Raw genomic sequence first — 21016 nt, 5'->3', positions numbered from 1 at the left:
TCTCCCTGCGTCACAAGAAAATCAAGAAACCGGTAACTGATATGCTGTGGTGATTCTGTGTGTTGTATTCCATTGTTGTATAGTTTAGCCTGACCTTATACCTGTGTATATTTAGTTGTATATCGTGTATTATTATAATCAATTACCTCAAGTAATTGTGGGCCTGCCTTTTATTCTGCATAACGAACGCACGTCCGTGTGAGCTCGGCTCAAGCCAAAAACGCTACCCAGGGTTGGTTCCTGACCCGATATAGGCCCATTCACGGACTGGGCGTATATCTAAAATAGGGACTGGTGGCAGCATACCAACTGGGGATTGGGGAAGGCTGGTAGTGACGGTCGGAGGTTCAGATATATATATTCCTGGCGCGGCCAAGGAAGATATATATACCGCCCTCACTACAGAGGGCCCCGATACCCAGTAGGTTACAGGACAGTTTCTCTGGCGACCGCTTATCCTAGGTGCAGTTCCTTGACTGACCTGAGGCTAAGAGGGCGCTAGCGAGTTGTGCTGTGTAGTGACGTTACGGTTTAGTGACGTTGAAGGGATAACACTCTACCGTGTTCCCTGTGCTGGTTGCAGCTACCTGGCACTACTTTCTCTAGGTGCAGTACCTTGACTGACCTGAGAGGTAAGGGGGCGCCAGAGAGCTGCACCCACCGGCCGGCTTTCATCACACCCACGATGCAGAAATGTTCCGGATTTTACCTGAGCGTTTCTGCATCTCCCTGACAGTAAAAACGCATGCGGATTGTACATGCGTTTTTCCTGCCAGGGACAAGCGGAAGTGAAGTGTTTTTGCATGCATGACAACTTGGTCACACTATATAAATCCACGCAAACGGCATGGATTTATATGGTGTGACCGAAAGAATGGTAAAAAATAAAAAAATAAATATTATGCGAGGGTCAGTCAATAAGTAATGCCTCCTATTTTTTTTTTCTCCTTAAATAAGGTAGTTATGTTAAATATTCGAATTTGGCACAATTCCTCAAACCTTCTTCTCCAATCCAAAGCAATTGCAACTTCCTGCACCAACAGGTGGCAGGACTGTATCCGTTTGCAAAATGACTGACATCGATGTTCGTATTAGACAACGTTCTGTGATTGAATTCTTGCATGCAGAAGGTGAAACGCCCATTCGAATTCATGAGAGACTGAAAAATGTGTACGGTGATGCAACAGTGGATGTCAGTACTGTTAGACGATGGGTTCATCGCTGTAACACAGCTGAAGGGCCATCACCGTTGGCTGAAAAAATGCGGAGTGGCAGGCCAGTAACCGCAGTGACTCCAAGCAACATTCAGCGAGTCGATGACATCATTCGTGGTGGCCGCTGGGTGACTGCAGATGAATTGTGTGGCATTATCTGCCTCAGTAAAGGCAGTGTGATGAAAAGTATTGGACAACTGGGATACAGAAAAGTTTGTGCACGGTGGGTCCCAAGAATGCTTTTTACCATGCTGGAATACATGCCCTTGTTAAACGGTGGACCAAGACTGTGGAAATGGATGGAGATTGAAAAGTGACAAATTAATCGTTAATGTTGTGGTTTTCAACCTATGTAATTGCATTTGAATTTCTTGCCAATTAAAAGGAGAAAAAAAATATGAGGCATTACTTATTGACTGACCCTCGTACTTACCTTCTGATGGCCCCCGGTGTCTTTATCCGATGCGTCCTGGCTTGCCGACAGCTCGCTGTAGATTTAAGGACCTGCAGACGTCAGCGGTCGCGTGACTCGTCACATGACTAAATGACGTCAGCGCAGGTCCTTTAGTCTACTGCGAGCTGCCGGCAAACAGCGACAAGGACTCTGGGGGCCATCAAAAGGTGAGTATAATATTTATTTTTTATTTTATTCTTTTTTTTACTGGTTCTATGGTACCCGGGTCCGGAGGAGAGTCTCCTCTTCTCCAGACCCGGTTACCATCCGCACATTGGAACGCATGGAATCCACATGTACAGATGCAGTGATGCGGAATCCATGCGTTCCAATGCATGTCAATGGCGGTGAAAACGCAGCGCTTCCGCAAAATAATTGGTAGTGCTGCGGATTTTTCCGCACAGCACAGCACATGCGGATTATCATTGGGGAACATGGCATTGGGGACCAAGCGTTTTTTAAGCGTTTCTGCAGCGGAATTGCGGCTGTGAAAACGCTTAAAAAACGCATAGTGGCCACACAGCCTCACACATGTTTTGTTATACACATGTTTATTTCCTTTGTGTGTATTAGAACAACACACAAAAAAAAAAAACAGGAAAAAAGTCAAATTGGACATAATTTCACACAAAACCCTAAAAATGAGCTGGACAAAATTGTTAGCACCCTCAACTCAATATTTGATTGCACACCCTCTGGAATAAATAACTGCAATCAATCGCTTCCTATAACCATCAACAAGCTTCTTAGGCTATGTGCCCACGTTGCAGAATTTAAGCAGAAATTTTCCGCAGCATTTCTGCATGTCCATGCCAGTAAAAACGCATGCAGACTTTACACGCATTTTTTAAGCGTTTTTGAAGCGTTTTAACATGCGGATTTGCCATGCGTTTTTCAAATGCATTGTGTAGTCAAATCCGCATGCGGAAACGCACAACTAATGGACATGCGGCGGATTTTTCTGCAATGAAAATCCGCAGTGGAAAATTCCGCAGCATGGGCACAGAACATGCAGATTATCATTGGGGACCATGGGGCACGTATTACCAAGCGTTTTTAAAGCGTTTCCGCTGCGGCAATTCCGCAGCAAAAATGCTTGAAAAACGCATAGTGGGCACGCAGCCTTACACCTCTCAACTGGAATTTTGGACCACTCTTCTTTTGCAAACTGCTCCAGGTCTCTCATATTTGAAGGGTGCCTTCTCCCTACAGCAATTTTAAGATCTCTCCACGAGTGTTTAATGGGATTTAGATCCAGACTCATTGCTGCCCACTTCAGAACTCTCCAGCACTTTGTTTCCATCCATTTCTGGCTGCTTCTTGAAGAATGTGTAGGGTCATTGTCCTGCTGAGAGACTTAAGGCCACGAGTGTACGAAGAAGTCATGGTGCCCCATAGCTGAAGACTTAAATGGGGCCCCATAGCATAAGTTCTAATTGGGCTCCCCTAACCCCCCCCCCCCCCCCCCAAAAAAAAAAAAAAATAATAATATTCGGCTAGGTCACATAAGAGCATATCTCACAACTTTTCAAAGTAATTCTCCACCTATTGAAGTCCATATATTCCAATTGCACTGCACCCATAAAGTATGATGAAAACAAAAGTGCCCCACAAATACTATATGATACCTCCAGAGTGATATCCTTCACTGTGTCCTCCACATGCACAGTATAATGACCCCACTGTACCCCCCAACTACGCTAGCAAAGTATGGTGACCCCCAACACAGTATAGTCCCCAACTGTGACCTCCACACAGCCCTCCATGCAGCATAATGGGCCTACATATAGTATAATGGCCCCCACACCTCTCCACACTGTATAAAGGCTACCACTAGCTCTCCAAATAGTATAATGGCCACCACACAGCCATCTGCACAGTATGATGGACCCCACACAATCCTTCACACTGTATAATTACTTGCATACAGTATAATGGCCCTCAAATAGCTATCCATAAAGTATAAAGGTTCTCTCATAGCCCTCCAATTATTATAATGGCACCCACGTAGCCCTCCAAATAGTATAATGGCCTCCACATAGCCCTGCAAAAATTATAATAGCCCCAACATAGCCTTCCTCCAGATATAATGCACAGCCCATAGCCCTCCATATAGGATAATGCACAGCCCATAGCCCTCCATATAGGATAAGGCACAGCCCATAGACTTCCATATAGTATAATGCTCAGCCCATAGCCCTATATATATATATATACAGTATAATGCACAGCCCATAGTGCTCCATACAGTATAATGCACAGCCCATAGTGCTCCATACAGTATAATGCACAGCCCATAGTCCTCCATATAGTATAATGCACCCCATAGTGCTGCATATTAGATAATGCACCCCATGGTCCTCCATAATATAATGCATTCTCCATAGTTATACATACTGTATATAATGCACCCCCATAATTTAATGTACTTCCATATAAAATGTGTAGTAGCGGCGTCTCTGCCCCCCAAGTAGCGGCGTCTCTGCCCCCTGACAGGCAGAGACGCCGTCCCCCTTACCGCCGCGCTCCCGGCGTCTTCCGGCTCTCCTGCTGCTGCTGCCGCCGGCGCGCGCAGCTTCCCGGGAACTGTGCTTAGGGCGCGTGCTCCCTCCCTCTTAAAGGGGCCGCGCGCGCCGTCCTAAGGAGTCCCCGGCCAATGGCCGGAGGACCTCTCATATAAAAGGCACCTCCTCCAAAATGGAGGTGCCCGTGCAAGGTTGTAGCTTTGTGTCCTAAACTCAGCTTCAGCCCTCAGGTCCTGCTGCCAGCCTGACTACCAGTCCAGTCCGCCAGCCTGACTACCAGTCCAGTCCGCCAGCCTGACTACCAGTCCAGTCCGCCAGCCTGACTACCAGTCCAGTCCGCCAGCCTGACTACCAGTCCAGTCCGCCAGCCTGACTACCAGTCCAGTCCGCCAGCCTGACGTCCAGTCCAGTCCGCCAGCCTGACTACCAGTCCAGTCCGCCAGCCTGACGTCCAGTCCAGTCCGCCAGCCTGACGTCCAGTCCAGTCCGCCAGCCTGACGTCCAGTCCAGTCCGCCAGCCTGACGTCCAGTCCAGTCCGCCAGCCTGACGTCCAGTCCAGTCCGCCAGCCTGACGTCCAGTCCAGTCCGCCAGCCTGACGTCCAGTCCAGTCCGCCAGCCTGACTACCAGTCCAGTCCGCCAGCCTAACTACCAGTCCTGTCTGCTAGCCTGACTACCTGTCTCCGCCAGACAAGAGTACTCACCAGCCCGACGGTCTGCCTACGATCCCAACCCTCCAGTCTGTCTATGGACTTGGCGTGCCTGCCTACACGGAGAACGTACCAGTTACCTGCTGTGCCTATCAGCTAGCCTACCTGGAGGCTCCTACCAGTTACCTGCCGTGCCTACCCGGAGGCTCCTGCCAGTTACCCGTGGGAGTCACCTGCTCTCTTACAAGGACAGGCCCTGGTCCCTCTGCTCGGTCCTTCCCTGGTTCACGGAGTCGATTTAGCCGCCGTGCAACCTTGGTCAGTCCGAGTAGATACCTAGTTACGCCCCTCTGGTCCCTCCTTGCACCGCAGCACAGAGGTTCCACCACCCAGATCCATAACATAATGCACAGCCCAGACCCAGTGTCCTCCATATTAGTAATATACAGTCATGGCCAAAAGTATCGAGAATGAGACAAATAGTAATTTTTCCAAAGTTTACTGCTTCATTTTTTGTAATGGCAATTTGCATATACTCCTGAATGTCAAAGAGTGATCAGCTTAACAGCAATTACTGTACTTGCAAAGTCAATATTTGCCCAGAAAATGAACTTTAACCCCCAAAACACATTTCAACATCATTGCAGTCTTGCCTTAAAAGGAGCAGCTAACATCGTTTTAGTGATTGATCCATTAACACAGGTGTGGGTGTTGATGAGGACAGGGCTGGCGATCAATCAGTCATGATTAAGTAAGAATGACATCACTGGACACTTTAAAAGGAGGCTGGTTCTTGGTATCATTGTTTCTCTTCAGTTAACCATGGTTATCTCTAAAGAAACACGTGCAGCCATCATTGCACAAAAATGGCCTAACAGGGAAGAGTATCGCAGCTACAAAGATTGCACCTCAGTCAACAATCTATTGCATCATCAAGAACTTCAAGGAGAGAGCTACCATTGTTGTCAAAAAGGCTCCAGGGTGCCCAAGAAAGACCAGCAAGCGCCAGGACCGTATCTTAAAACTGTTTCAGCTGCGGGATCGGACTACCAGCAGTGCCGAGCTTGCTCAGGAATGGCAGCAGGCTGGTGTGAGTGCTTCTGCACGCACTGTGAGGCGGAGACTCTTTGAGCAAGGGCTGGTTTCAAGGAGGGCAGCAAAGAAGCCACTTCTCTCCAGATAAAACATCAGGGACCGACTGATATTCTGCAAAAGGTACAGGGAGTGGACTGCTGAGGACTGGGGCAAAGTCATTTTCTCTGATGAATCCCCTTTTCGATTGTTTGGGACATCTGGAAAACAGCTTATTCGGAGAAGAAGAGGTGAGCGCTACCACCAGTCTTGTCTCATGCCAACTGTAAAGCATCCTGAAACCATTCATGTGTGGGGTTGCTTCTCAGCCAAGGGAATCGGCTCACTCACAGTCTTGCCTAAAAACACAGCCATGAATAAAGAATGGTACCAGAATGTCCTCCAAGAGCAACTTCTCCCAACCGTCCAAGAGCAGTTTGGCGCCCAACAATGCCTTTTCCAGCATGATGGAGCACCTTGCCATAAAGCAAAGGTGATAACTAAATGGCTCATGGAACAAAACATAGAGATTTTGGGTCCATGGCCTGGAAACTCCCCAGATCTTAATCCCATTGAGAACTTGTGGTCAACCATCAAGAGACGGGTGGACAAACAAAAACCAACAAATTCTGGCAAAATGCAAGCATTGATTATGCAAGAATGGATTGCTATCAGTCAGGATTTGGTCCAAAAGTTGATTGAGAGCATGTCAGGGAGAATTACAGAGGTCTTGAAGAAGAAGAGGCAACACTGCAAATATTGACTTGCTGCATTAACTCATTCTAACTGTCAATATAACCTATTGGTACTCATAATATGATTGCAATTATATTTCTGTATGTGATATAAACATCAGACAAACACTAATAAAAACCAGAGGCCAGCAGATCATGTGAAAATATAATTTTGGCGTCATTCTCAAAACTTTTGGCCATGACTGTACACAGCCCATATCCTTCATATAGTGTAATTCACAGCCCATAGTCCTTCATATAGTATAATGCACAGCCCATTGTCCTCCATATACTATACTGCACAGTGTAATGGGAGTGGTGGAACCACTATGCCGTGATATAAGGAGAGCCTGGAGGGGCGCAACTAGGTGAACACCTGACTCTTCGTTAGAGCCCCTGATGGTGGGATTAGACTTGGCTCCAGATGGACAACAGGTGCTACACCAAGATGGATCTCAGATGCACGGCAGCTTGTCCCCAAAAGATATGAAGCTGGAAAGGCCAACAATGGTAGGTTCAGCTGGTACAGGCAGCCACGGTTAGAACCCCGGAGCGGCAGGTGCCTGCAGGGACAGCTGATATACAGACTGGCACTGGCAGGTGCAGGTAGGTAGGGCTGGTATTTAGGTGGGTACTGGCAGATGCAAGCAGGTATGGCTGGTACACAGGTGGGCACTGGCAGATGCAGGCAGGTACAGCTGGTATACAGACTGGTACAAGCAGATGCAGGCACGAATGGCTGATGTACAAACTGGCACGGCAGGTGTAGGCAGGTACGCTGGAAGGCACAAGCAAGGACAGGCAGGAACAAGTATGAACAAGAGGGTACTGGCAGGTACAGGCAGACACTAGCGGGTACTGGCAGGTACTAACAAACTAGAGACCTGAGAACTAACAAACGTGCAGACTGACTAAACGCATTGCTCAGGCACCTCCCATCAGATCGAGTTGCCTTAAATCATAAGTGTCTGGGACACTTTAGGAAAACGTGTGCTGTCCCTTTAAGATGGAGGGAGCGCGCGCCCTAAGCACAGTGCTCGGGGATATGTGAGCCATGTGCAGACCCTACGCAGCAGCCGGAGAAGGAAGTGCGGGACTTGGGCCGTGGCGATGAGTGAGTCAGCGTCCCTGCCGGGGGAGGAGGGAAGCATGCAGGGATGCTGGCGCTACACACAGCCGGTAGTCCTCCATATAGTATAATGCACCCCATAGTCCTCATATAATATAATGCAGTCTCCATAGTCCTGCATATATAATGCATTCCCCGTAGTCCTCCATCTAGTATAATGTACCTTCATATATAATGCACAGCCATAGTCCTCCATATTAGTATAATCCACAGCCCATAGCCTTCATATAATATAATGCATAACCCATAGTCCTCCATATAGTATAATGCACAGTCAATAGTCATCCATGTAGTAGTGTGGCCACCGTGTGCTCACTGATTTTAAACAAATAAATACTCGTCTCTCCTCGGTCAGCCGCTGCTCTGGTCTTCGCAGGGAGCATTCTGAAGCTGTGTCTTCACTGTTCTGTACAGCAAGCGCGATGAAATGACATCATCGCACGTGCTGCGCTTTCAGATCTAAGACACGTGGGAGAATAATGAAGGGAGCAGAGCACTTCATCTTTCATCATTGATTTCAACTGAACCAGCATCGGCGATGACAATACAGTTGAAAGTGTGTTGCTGGGCGGGAGAGGGGCCTGTGTCAGCGCTGGCATGGGGCCCCCCTGACTTACGGGCCCCATAGCGGCCGCGTGGTCTGCCTCCATTGGTGGAAGGCCACTGCCTCTAACTTAGGACGCTAACCCAGTTTTATGACACTGGGCACTACATTGTGACCCAAAATCCTTTGATATTCTTCAGATGTCATGATGCCTTGCACACAGTCAAGGCACCCAGTGCCAGAGGCAGCAAAACAACCCCAAAACATCTTTGAACCTCCACCATATTTGACTGGAGGTACTGTACTCTTTTTTTTTTTTTTTTTTTTTTGTAGGCATTATTTTCTGCAAACAGTAAAATGATGTGCTTTACCAAAAAGCTCTATCTTGGGCTCATCTGTCCACAAGACACGTTCCTAGAAGGATTTTGGTTTATTCACGTACATTTTGGCAAACTGCAGTCTAGCTTTTTTATGTCTCTGTGTCAGCAGTGGGGTCCTCCTGGGTCTCCTGCCATAGCGTTTCATTTAATTCAAATATCAACAGTTAGTTTGGACTGACACTGATGGACCCTGAGCCTGCAAGACAGCTTGAGTTTCCTTGGAACTTGATTAGGCCTGCTTATCCACCACCAGACTATCCTGCATTTCAATCTTTCATCAGTTTTTCTCTGCCGTCCATGTCCAGGAGTATTAACTAAAGTGCCATGGGTTGTAAACTTCTTGATTATGTTGCACACTGTGGACAAAGGAACATCAAAATCTCTGGAGAGGGACTTGTAATCTTGAGATTGTTGATATTTTTCACCAATTTTGGTTCTCAAGTCTTCAGACCGTTCTGTTCTCCATTCTTAGTGTGACACACACAGACACACAATGCAAAGACTGAGTAAACTTTTCCCCTTTTTTTTTATCTGTTTTCAGGTGTGATTTTCATATTGCCCACACCCAGTGTCAGACTTGGGTGCCAAGGGCCCACCAGTAACCAACTCCAGGGCCCCATTTTTCAACTTCAGGAAATGCAGGTGCATTTTCTGCTGCAGAAACGCTGAAACAAGTGACATGCTCTATTTTCCAAATACACAAGCAAGGCAGAAAATACGCAGCAAACAAAAAGCAACATGTCTGAACAGAGAGTTCTGGTTTCTCATAGACTTTGCTGGTACTGCTAGACACAGCTGAAAATTTGCATAAAAATCTGCTGCAAAACACGCAGTAAAACACAACGTGTGTGAACATAGCCTTAGATGCTGCCTTTGTACATAGTGATTCAAGTATATAGTGCCAAGTACTGCTCATATAAGAGGGTGGTGGCCCACTCTTGCACAGGGGCCCACCAGTGGGCCAGTCCAAGCCGGCCCACACCTGTTACTTGCCACAGGTAAGTTTGAACGAGCATCACATGCTTGAAACTAAGTTGTTTACCCACAATTTTGGAAAGGTGCTAACAAATTTGTCCGTCCCATTTTTGGGGTTTTGTGTGAAATTATGTCCAATTTGCCTTTTTTTATCTTTTTTTTTGGTGTTGTTCCTATACCCACAAAGGAAATAAACGCATGTATACCAAAACATGTGTAATTGCAATCATTTTCTGGAAGAAATACTTCATTTTCTGGAACAATTTCAAAGGTGCAAACACTTTCGCCCATGACTCTATACCTGGATGGGGAACATACATAACACAATGGGGGATATATGCCAGGATAAGGGACATATATACCAGAATGGGTGATATATATATAGCAGGATGGGGCCCTTGATCGAGCCATATATAGCAGGATGGGGCCCAGGATTAGGGACATATATATCAGGATGGGGTCCAGGATTAGGGACATATATATCAGGATGGGGCCCAGGATTAGGGACATATATACCAGGATTGGGAACATATACACTAGGATGGAGGACATATATATACACAGGTGCTTCTCACAAAATTAGAATATCATCGAAAAGTTAATTTATTTCAGTTCTTCAATACAAAAAGTGAAACTCATATACTATATAGAGTCATTACAAACAGAGTGATCTATTTCAAGTGTTTATTTCTGTTAATATTGATGATTATGGCTTATTTTTGGGGCTGCATAATATTCTATATGGTGATGACCAATGCTTTTTCGAGCACGATGGATCACCACGTCATAAGGCAAAAGTAAAAACTAAATGGCTAGGTGAAGAAAACATTTAAATTCTGGGTCCATGGCCAGGAAGCTAGGAAACTCCCCAGATCTTAATCCCATTGAGACCTGTGGTCAATATTCAAAAAATGGGTATACAGACAAAAACATAAAAAGTTTAAAAAACTTGAAGAACTAACTGGACAAGAATGGACTGCCATCAGTCTGGATTTAGCCCAGAAGCTACTGTAATATCCAGCCAGGGAAAATTGCAGAGGTCTTGAAAAATAACTACACAGCTCTGTCAACAGTATACTGGCCGAGGCCGGGTACTGCTCATCCATGCCTATTACAACAGCACCGAGCTGCAGCCACTCTACAGTTGACAGAAATGTGTAGCTCCACTCCATAACTAAGCCCAATCTGGATGCTGCTGTCATCAAAAATAACTGATTTGTGAGAGTGCCATGTGTCAAACCCCCCACCGATCAGATATTGATGACCTATCCTAAGTATAGGTCATCAATATAAAGTACTGAACAACCCCTTTAAGTGACTACGAACATGTACGTCAAAGGTCGTGTACTTGCCTTTAATGTGGGCTCACAAGCCGAGCCCACATCTTTTCCCGCACTTGATAGCTGAAGTAATCAGCCATCAAGTGGTTCTAACAGCCGCGAGTGAAGTGATGCTCTGTCTGCAGCTATTAACCAGTTAAATCCCGCTGTCAATCACTGACAGCAGGATTTAACATGCGCCAACCGGAAGCGCGTCATTCATCCCACCCATCGGCTCCATGGTCACTTAATCGCGGGGCACCAATGAGTTGTCATGACAGATGGGGAGCTGCTGAAGCAATGTTATGTATAGCACAGGCGAAAAGTTCAAATCACCCCTTTTTCCCATTAAGAATAAAACAAACAAAAAAAATACACATTTGGTATTGCTGTGTTCAGAAAAGTACGATTTATCAAAATATAAAGTAAATGAATCCGATTGGTAAACATTGTAACAAGAAAAAAATCAAAATGTCAGAATTACATTTTTTTGGCTGTCGCAACAATGCTGTAGAAGTCGATCAAAACATCATATGTACTGAAAAATGGTATCAATAAAAACATCAGCTCAGGGCGTAAAAATTAAGCCCTCACATAGCCCCAGATCCTGAAAAATGAAAACGTTACGGGCCTCGGAAAATGGCAACAAAAACATTTCTTTTTTTTTTTTTTTTTTTTTTTATAAATTTACGATTTTTTTTTCACCACCTAAATAAAAAAACAAACTATACATGTTTAGTATTTGGGTACTCATACTGACCTGGAGAATCATATTGCAAGGTCAGTTTTACCACATAGTGAACATGGCAAATATATAACCCCAAAAAAACATTTGTGGAATTGCACGTTTTTTTGCAATTTCATTGCACTGGGAATTTTTTCACATTTTCCAGTACACTATTTGGTAAAATGAATGGTGTCGTTCAAAAGTACAACTTGTCCCACAAAAAAAACTAGCCCTCACACGGCTGTATTGATGGAAAAATAAAAAGTTCTGACTCTTGGAAGAAGGGGAGTCAAAAACAAAAGCAAAAAAAAGAAAATCTGAGTAGTGAAGGGGTTAAGTGCGGATAAAAAAAGGCAATAGACATTATTAGAGTGGGAGGTACAGTTAGGTTCATATATATTTGAACAGAGACAACATTTTTCTAATTTTGGTTCTAGACATTACCATAATGAATTTTTAAACAAAACAATTCAGATGCAGTTGAAGTTCAGACTTTCAGCTTTCATTTGAGGGTATCCACATTAAAATTGGATGAAGGGTTTAGGAGTTTCAGCTCCTTAACATGTGCCACCCTGTTTTTAAAGGGACCAAAAGTAATTGGACAATTGACTCCAAGGCTATTTCATGGACAGGTGTGGGCAATCCCTTCATTATGTCATTCTCAATTAAGCAGATAAAAGGTCGGGAAGTTGATTTGAGGTGTGGTGCTTGCATTTGGAAGGTTTTGCTGTGAAGTAAACATGCGGTCAAAGGAGCTCTCCATGCAGGTGAAACAAGTCATCCTTAAGCTGCAAAAACAGAAAAAAACCATCAGAGAAATTGCTACAATATTAGGAGTGGCAAAATCTACAGTTTGGTACATCCTGAGAAAGAAAGAAAGCACTGGTGAACTCATCAATGCAAAAAGACCTGTGCGCCCACGGAAGACAACAGTGGTGGATGATCGCAGAATAATCTCCATGGTGAAGAGAAACCCCTTCACAACAGCCAACCAAGTGAACAACACTCTCCAGGAGGTAGGCATATCAATATCCAAATCTACCATAAAGAGAAGACTGCATGAAAGTAAATACAGAGGGTTCACTGCACGGTGCAAGCCACTCATAAGCATCAAGAATAAAAAGCCTAGACTGGACTTTGCTAAAAAACATCTAAAAATGCCAGCACAGTTCTGGAAGTACATTCTTTGGACAGATGAAACCAAGATCAACCTCTACCAGAATGATGGAAAGAGAAAAGTATGGCAAAGACGTGGTACAGCTCATGATCCAAAGCATACCACATCATCTGTAAAACACGGCGGAGGCAGTGTGATGGCTTGGGCATGCATGGCTGCCAGTGGCACTGGGTCACTAGTGTTTATTGATGATGTGACACAGGACAGAAGCAGCTGAATGAATTCTGATGTATTCAGAGCCATACTGTGTGCTCAGATCCAGCCAAATGCAGCCAAACTGATTGGTTGTCCTTTCATACTACAGATGGACAATGACCCAAAACATAAAGCCAAAGCAACCCAGGAGTTTATTAAAGCAAATAAGTGGAATATTCTTGAATGGCCAAGTCAGTCACCTGATCTCAACCCAATTGATCATGCATTTCACTTGTTAAAGACTAAACTTCAGACAGAAAGGCCCACAAACAAACAGCAACTGAAAACCACCGCAGTGAAGGCCTGGCAGAGTATCAAAAAGGAGGAAATACAGCGTCTGGTGATGTCCATGAGTTCAAGACTTCAGGCAGTCATTGCCAACAAAGGGTTTTCAACCAAGTACTAGAAATGAACATTTTATTTACAATTATTTAATCTGTCCAATTACTTTTGGTCCCTTTAAAAACAGGGTGGCACATGTTAAGGAGCTGAAACTCCTAAACCCTTCATCCAATTTTAATGTGGATACCCTCAAATGAAAGCTGAAAGTCTGAACTTCAACTGCATCTGAATTGTTTTGTTTAAAATTCATTGTGGTAATGTCTAGAACCAAAATGAGAAAAAATGTTGTCTCTGTCCAAATATATATGGACCTAACTGTATATTGAATAACATGGTTTCGACACAACCTATCAAAGAGGATTAAACCAATACTGTAATTTTGCTGTATACACACCTCCCCTGCAGGCGCTCTTCCAGCCGTGTTGGCACTCGCAGGGCCCCCATGCGATTCTTACGACACGTGAACCTGGTGCCCAAATCAGAGCTGGGTGACTGGCATTTCCTTCGTACTAATCAAATTGAACATGAAGAGAAAGCCGGGTCTGCGGCTGATCTGGAACTTCCTCTTCATGTTCAATTCGTATGAAGGCGAAGATAGTGACGCCGGCGCTGATTGGCACGGGGCTCACATGTCACAACAACCGCATGGAAACCCTGGGAACGCGAGTGCCACCACTGCTGGAACGGCTCCAGCACGGGAGGGGAGTATAAGCTTTTTTATTTTATCGGGACCAAACATTTCGATAAAAAAGGGTTGTCCTAGCTGGTAGCTGGTCCATCTCTGCACGCATGAGCAAGGAGGCATGTACTCCGAAATGACGTGGCTCGTGAGACCAATTGGTAAGAGACATTTCAGTGTTTATTATTGATGAATATTTAATATTAAGGAAGAACTCCGTATCACTAAGGCCCTATTCACACAGTCAGTATTTGGTCAGTATTTTACATCAGTATTTGTAAACCAAAATCAGGAGAGGAACAGTCAGAGGAAAAGTATAATAGAAAAACGTCACCACTTCTGTATTTATCACCCACTCCTGATTTTTGCTTTCAAATACTGATGTAAAATACTGACCAAATACTGAGCGTGTGAACGTGGTCTAACACTGCTAAATATTTTGATATATGAATTCAGATGCCCAGGTGTACCTGAATTTATGGAGATTGTGAATTACCGAATTTATGAAAACTTGTAGGTGAGTGCAGACCTGGACTTGGATGATCTATTGCTGTGCGTGGTCATAGCTATTTGGCATTGTGTGTAAGGCTACATTCATACAGCTGTTTTCCATCCATCAAAAACAGACTAATTTTTTCCCAATGTGTCATTCATTTTCCCTCCATTTTGCGTACACTCTGCTTTTTTTTCCTCATCTATTTAAAAAAAAAAAAAATTAACGAGGTAGAATGTTTAAAGTTTTTTTCCATTAACTTTTAGAAATGGATCAATTGTCTTCCATTTTTAAATTGTTTTTGATGGATCCCCATACACCATGTGCACAATTATTTGGCAATTTGTAGTTTTGAAGATTAATTTTATTATTGAATAACTAGAGTGCTGTCGGTCAATCCAAAAGGTTAATAAACCAAAAACGTGAATGTTTGAGAAAGTATAAGGGAGTTGTTGGTCTTTTTTTTGGAGAATATCCACGTGTTCACATTATTGGACAACTATTAGTGTGCAGAATTATTACCCAACTAAATGAGAAATGTAAGTTTTCCCATCAGAATTGTTTATTTTCATCTGTTATAGTGCGAATAATAACTAAACAACTCAAAATGTACAAAAATATATTTCTGACATTTAAAAAATATATAAAGTACAGACCAAAAGTTTGGACATACCTTCTCATTTAAAGATTCTCAAAGCAGTCATCAAAGCAAAAGGTGGCTACTTTGAAGAACCTAGAATATAAGACATATTTTCAGTTGTTTCACACTTTTTTGTTAAGTATAAAATTCCACATGTGTTATTTCATAGTTTTGATGCCTTCAGTGTGAATGTACAATTTTCATAGTCAAGAAAATACAGAAAAATCTTTAAATGAGAAGATGTGTCCAAACTTTTGGTCTGCACTGTATAACAGTGACCAATATATAGCCACCATCCTTTTCAATAACAGTCATAAGTCTTCCATCCATGGAGTTTGTCAGTTTCTTACTCTGTTAATGACCAACTTTTTGGGCAGCACCAACCACAGCCTCTCAGACACTGTTTATAGAGGTGACTGTTTTCGTTCACCCCAGATATCCCAGTAAGAAGAGCCCACAAATTCTCAATATGGATTAGGACAGATGAGTAAGCGGCCATGTCATTATTCTTTCATCTTTGAGGCCTTTATTGGTGAGCCAAGCAGTGAAGAACTTGAAATATGCAGACTTTTTCCTGTACCACTACTTGAATAAAGTATCTTCTAAAGACTGGCAGTAGGTTTGGGAGTTGGTTTTGAGTCCATCTTCAACACCAAAAGGTCCAACAAGTGGCGTACCGTCCATAGAGGCAGACCACGCGACTGCTATGGGGCCCCAGCGTTCAGGGGGCCCGGAGCCGGCTGCTCTGTCCATAGACACGACCCTCTAGATCACTGCGCTGCGTGCACAGCAGAGAGGAGCTGAGCACCCGGAGCGGAGCGTGGTGATCATTGGAGCCTGGCTAATGGAGACAGAGGGAGCCGTCCTGGATGCAGGGGTGACACTCACTGCAGGTTAGCAGGGCAGCGCTGTGTTCTCTGTGTGAAATGACTCAGTCAGATGAGTTTCCACCTGCATGCTGATTGTTGGATGTGCGGGTGTTAAGGTAGGGGGAGGGGTCGTAAATAGAATTCTGCTAACTATTTGCAGGTTTCTGGGGAGGAGGGCTGTGATTGTGCACAAAGAGAGTCATGAAGCCTCCTTCACATCGAGTCATTATCACACTATCCAGTGTCAGCCACCAAAAGACTTGAGGAGGAACTTCTGGGACCAGAGGGGATTACAGCTGAACATTAATAAATTGTATAAATTACTGCTTTACACACATTTATCTGCACGGCAGCTCATGCTCTCCTAGTCAGGACTTGTAAGGGTCTGTGGGGTCTTATACTGTGATGGGGACTACTGAAAGGGGGTCATCATATGATGTGGGGGGCTTGTGGCGACCATCATATTGTGGTGGGGACTACTGAGGGGGCCAATATTATTTATTTTACTCACCGTATTTTTCGGATTATAAAACACACTTTTTCCCCTCAAATTTGGGAGGAAAAAGGGTGTGCGTCTTATAATGAAAAGTTACCGTTACCTGGGGGGGCGGCGTCGGATGGGGTCCCAAACACAGGAGGTTGGCGGCGGCTGCAGCAGTAGCGGGGCGATGCTTCAGCCCCGCCCTCAGAAAAAATGTCAGTGATTCAAGGCGGTGGTGGTGGTGGCGGGAGCTGGGCTAGTTCTCTAGAGATCTCGATCTGCGCATGCTCCCGCGGCCATTTTACAAAAGCACAGCGCAGGGCTATGTACAGGATAGGGAACCTCGCCTCCGCTCACCGCCGACTTCTGAGGACAGGGCAGCAGCATCGACCCGCTGCGGTAGCCCAGCTCCCGCCGCCACCACCACCGCCTTGAATCACTGATATTTCTTGAGGGCGGGGCCGCAGCATCGCCCGTCTCCTGCCGCAGCCTCCTCTGCCACCAGTCTCCGGTATGTGTGATCCTGGCTCCTGTGGCCCACCCTCCACTACCACTGCCCCCAGGTAAAAAGGATTATAAGGCGCACCATTTTATTTAAAAAAAACAAACAAATATTTTTTCCTATTTTGTACCCCAAAATTTGGGGTGCGTCTTATAATCCGCAAAATACGGTATATATTTATTTATTTTACTCACTTATACAGCGCCATTAATTCCACAGCGCTTTACAGACATTATCGGCACTGTCCCCATTGGGGCTCACAATCTACATTCCCTATCATGTCTTTGGAATGTGGAAGGAAACCAGAGAACCCGGATGAAACCCACACAAACACGGGGAGAACATACAAACTCCTTGCAGATGTTGTCCTTGGTGGGATTTGAACCCAGTACCCCAGAGCTGCAAGGCTGCAGTGCTAACCACTGAGCTACCATACAGTGCTAACCGCTGAGCCACCGTGCTGCCCTATTGCTGTGTGTGGGGGAAATGTGCTGACCATCATACTGTGGGTACCTTCATCATATTGTTTGGAGGTCCTGTGGAGGGCCTATGGGGCCATCAAACTGTGTGAGGATCATCATACAATGTGGGTCTGTGGGGATCATCATACTTTGTGGGGACCTTCATACTGTGTGAGGGGGGGGGGTTGCTGTCGGGGTTGCTGTGGGGGGTGTGTGTGGACCATCATACTGTGTTTGGGTGCTGTCAGAGCTATCATATTGTGTGGGTGGTTGTGTGGACATCATATGTTGCTGGGGGGACTATGGAGTCATCATACTGTGCATGTGGGGGTTACAGTAGGGGAATTTACTGTAGGGGTTATCATACAGTGTGTTGGATGCATTTTTGGGGGTATTTAAATCTATAGGGCGATAAAAGGGTTGAGAACACTAAGGCTATGTGCCCACGATGCAGAAATGCTCAGGATTTTTTCCTGAGCGTTTCTGCATCTCCCTGGCAGAAAAAAACGCATGCGGATTGTACATGGGTTTTTCATGCCAGGGACATGCGGAAATTAAGCATTCTTCACATGCATTTCCGCATGCGGGTGTCAAGCGCTTTCCAAGCGATTTTAGTATCACTTGGAAAGTACTTGACAACTAGGTCACACTATATAAATCCATGCAACCGGCATGGATTTATATAGTGTGACCTTTAGAATGGTTAAAAATAAAAAAATAAACCTATACTTACCTTCCGATGGCCCCCGCAGTCTTGCAGCGCTTGTTTCTGGCTGCCAGCTGATCGCGGGACACTGTACTGAAAGACATGCCGTCACATGACTGTGACGTCAGCGCAGGTCCTTCAGTCCTGCGCGATCTGTCGGCAAGCACAGTGAAGGAGTCCGGGGGCCGTCGGAAGGTGAATACACTGTGTGCAGAATTATTAGGCAAGTTGTATTTTAGAGGATTATTTTTATTATTGATCAACATCTATGTTCTCAATCAACCCAAAAGACTCATAAATATCCAAGCTTAATATTTTTGGAAGTTGGAGTGTTTTTTTTTTAGATTTGGCTATCTTAAGAGGATATCTGTTTGTGCAGGTAACTATTACTGTGCAGAATTATTAGGCAACTTAATATAAACCAAATATAATTCCATCTCACTTTTTTATTTTCACCAGGTAAACCAACATCAGTGCACAAACTTTAGAGATAAACATTTCTGACATGCAAAAACAAAAAAAAAAGTGATCAATATAGCCACCTTTCTTTATGATAACACTCAACAGCCTTCCATCCATAGATTCTGTCAGTTGCTTGATCTGTTTTCGATCAAATTGCGTGTAGCAGCCATCACAGCTTCCCAGACACTGTTCCGAGAGGTGTACTGTTTTCCCTCCCTGTAGATCTCACATTTTATGATGGACCACAGGTTCTCTATGGGGTTCAGATCAGGTGAACAAGGGGGCCATGTCATTATTTTTTCTTCTTTTAGACCTTCACTGGCCAGCCACGCTGTGGAGTAGTTGGATGCATGTGATGGAGCATTGTCCTGCATGAAAATCATGGTTTTCTTGAACGTTACCGACTTCTTCCTGTACCACTGCTTGAAGAAGTTGTCTTCCAGAAACTGGCAGTAGGTCTGGGAGCTTAGCTTCACTCCATCCTCAACCAGAAAAGGTTCCACAAGTTCATCTTTGATGATACCAGCCCATACCAGTATCCCACCTCCACCTTGCTGGCGTCTGAGTTGGAGTGGAGCGCTCTGCCCTTTACTGATCCAGCCTCTGGCCCATCAAGAGTCACTCTCATTTCATCAGTCCATAAAACCTTTGAAAAATCAGTCTTAAGATATTTCTTGGCCCATTCTTGACATTTTATCTTATGTTTCTTGTTCAAAGGTGTTCGTTTTTCAGCCTTCTTTACCTTGGCCATGTTCCTGAGTATCGCACACCTTGTGCTTTTTGATACTCCAGTAACGTTGCAGCTCTGAAATATGGCAAAACTGGTGGCGAATGGCATCTTGGCAGCTTCACGCTTGATTTTCCTCAATTCGTGGGCAGTTATTTTGCGCCTTTTTTGGCCAACACGCTTCTTGCGACCCTGTTGGCTATTTGCCATGAAATGCTTGATTGTTCGGTGATCACGCTTCAAAAGTTTGGAAATTTCAAGACTGCTGCATCCCTCTGCAAGACATCTCACAATTTTGGACTTTTCAGAGCCCGTCAAATCTCTCTTCTGACCCATTTTGCCAAAGGAAAGGAAGTTGCCTAATAATTAAGCACACCTTATATAGGGTGTTGATGTCATTAGTCAACACCCCTCCTCATTACAGAGATGCACATCACCAGATTTACTTAATTGGTAGTTGGCTCTCAAGTCTATGCAGCTTGGAGTAGGACAACATGTATAAAAAGTATCATGTGATCAAAATACTCATTTGCCTAATAATTCTGCACACAGTGTAAAATCTTTATTTTTTATTTTATTCTTGTTTTTACAGTTTCTATGGTACCTGGGTGTGGAGGAGAGTCTCATCTTCTCCACACCCGGGTACCATCCGCACATTAGAACGCGCCAATTACGCATGTACAGATGCAGTGTTGCGTATGTCACGCGTTCTAATGCAAGTCAATGGCGGCGAAAACGCAGCGCTTCCACAAAATTAATGGACATGCTGCAGATTTTTGAGCGCAGCATAAACGCTGCGGAAAAATCCGCATCATGGGCATTGAAAGTGCGGAATTGTATTGGGGACCATGGGGGAAGGTTTACTAAGCGTCTCCCAAGCGTTTCGGCTGCTTAAATTCCGCAGTATTAACACTTAGAAAATGCATAGTGGGCACACAGCCTTAGGATGGTGTGAATGGTAATATTAAAATCGATAGTTTAGTGAGCGGTCTGTTTATAAAACTGACAGCGCACAGATGAGGAAAATCGATGTGTGAAAGTAGCCTAAGGCTTTCATGTCACACACTTAAATGGGCTATTCCTATCTGGGAAAATTATGGTATATCGATAGGAGATTTTTTTTCTTAAGGCAGTCAAAAATGACAAGTTTACTAGTGGAAACAGCTTCAGAAATCATTCCTTCTTCAGAGTGTTTTTAATCTCCTGAAGCGGTTTTAGGCTGAGTTCACACGATGCGTTTTTCATGCGTTTCCGCGGCGTTTTTGCAGTTGCGTAAACGCCGCAGAAACGCATGAAAAACGCATGGTAGAAGGGCAGCAATGTTCCCCAATTGAAATCCGCATGTGCTGTGCCCATGATGCGGATTTTTCCGCAGCGTAAACGCTGCGCTCAAAAATCCGCAGCATGTCAATTAATTTTGCGGAAACGCTGCTCTTTTGCCGCCATTGACTTGCATTAGACCGCATGGAATCGGCATCACTGTATATGTTGATGCGCTTTTCATGTGGTCTAATGTGCGGATGGTACCCGGGTGTGGAGGAGAGGACTCTCATCCAGACC

Source organism: Phyllobates terribilis, unplaced genomic scaffold, assembly GCF_046119375.1.
Source record: "Phyllobates terribilis strain yellow unplaced genomic scaffold, ASM4611937v1 Scaffold_1__5_contigs__length_1240528914, whole genome shotgun sequence".
Classification (NCBI taxonomy): domain Eukaryota; kingdom Metazoa; phylum Chordata; class Amphibia; order Anura; family Dendrobatidae; genus Phyllobates; species Phyllobates terribilis.
This window is presented reverse-complemented; position numbering follows the sequence as displayed.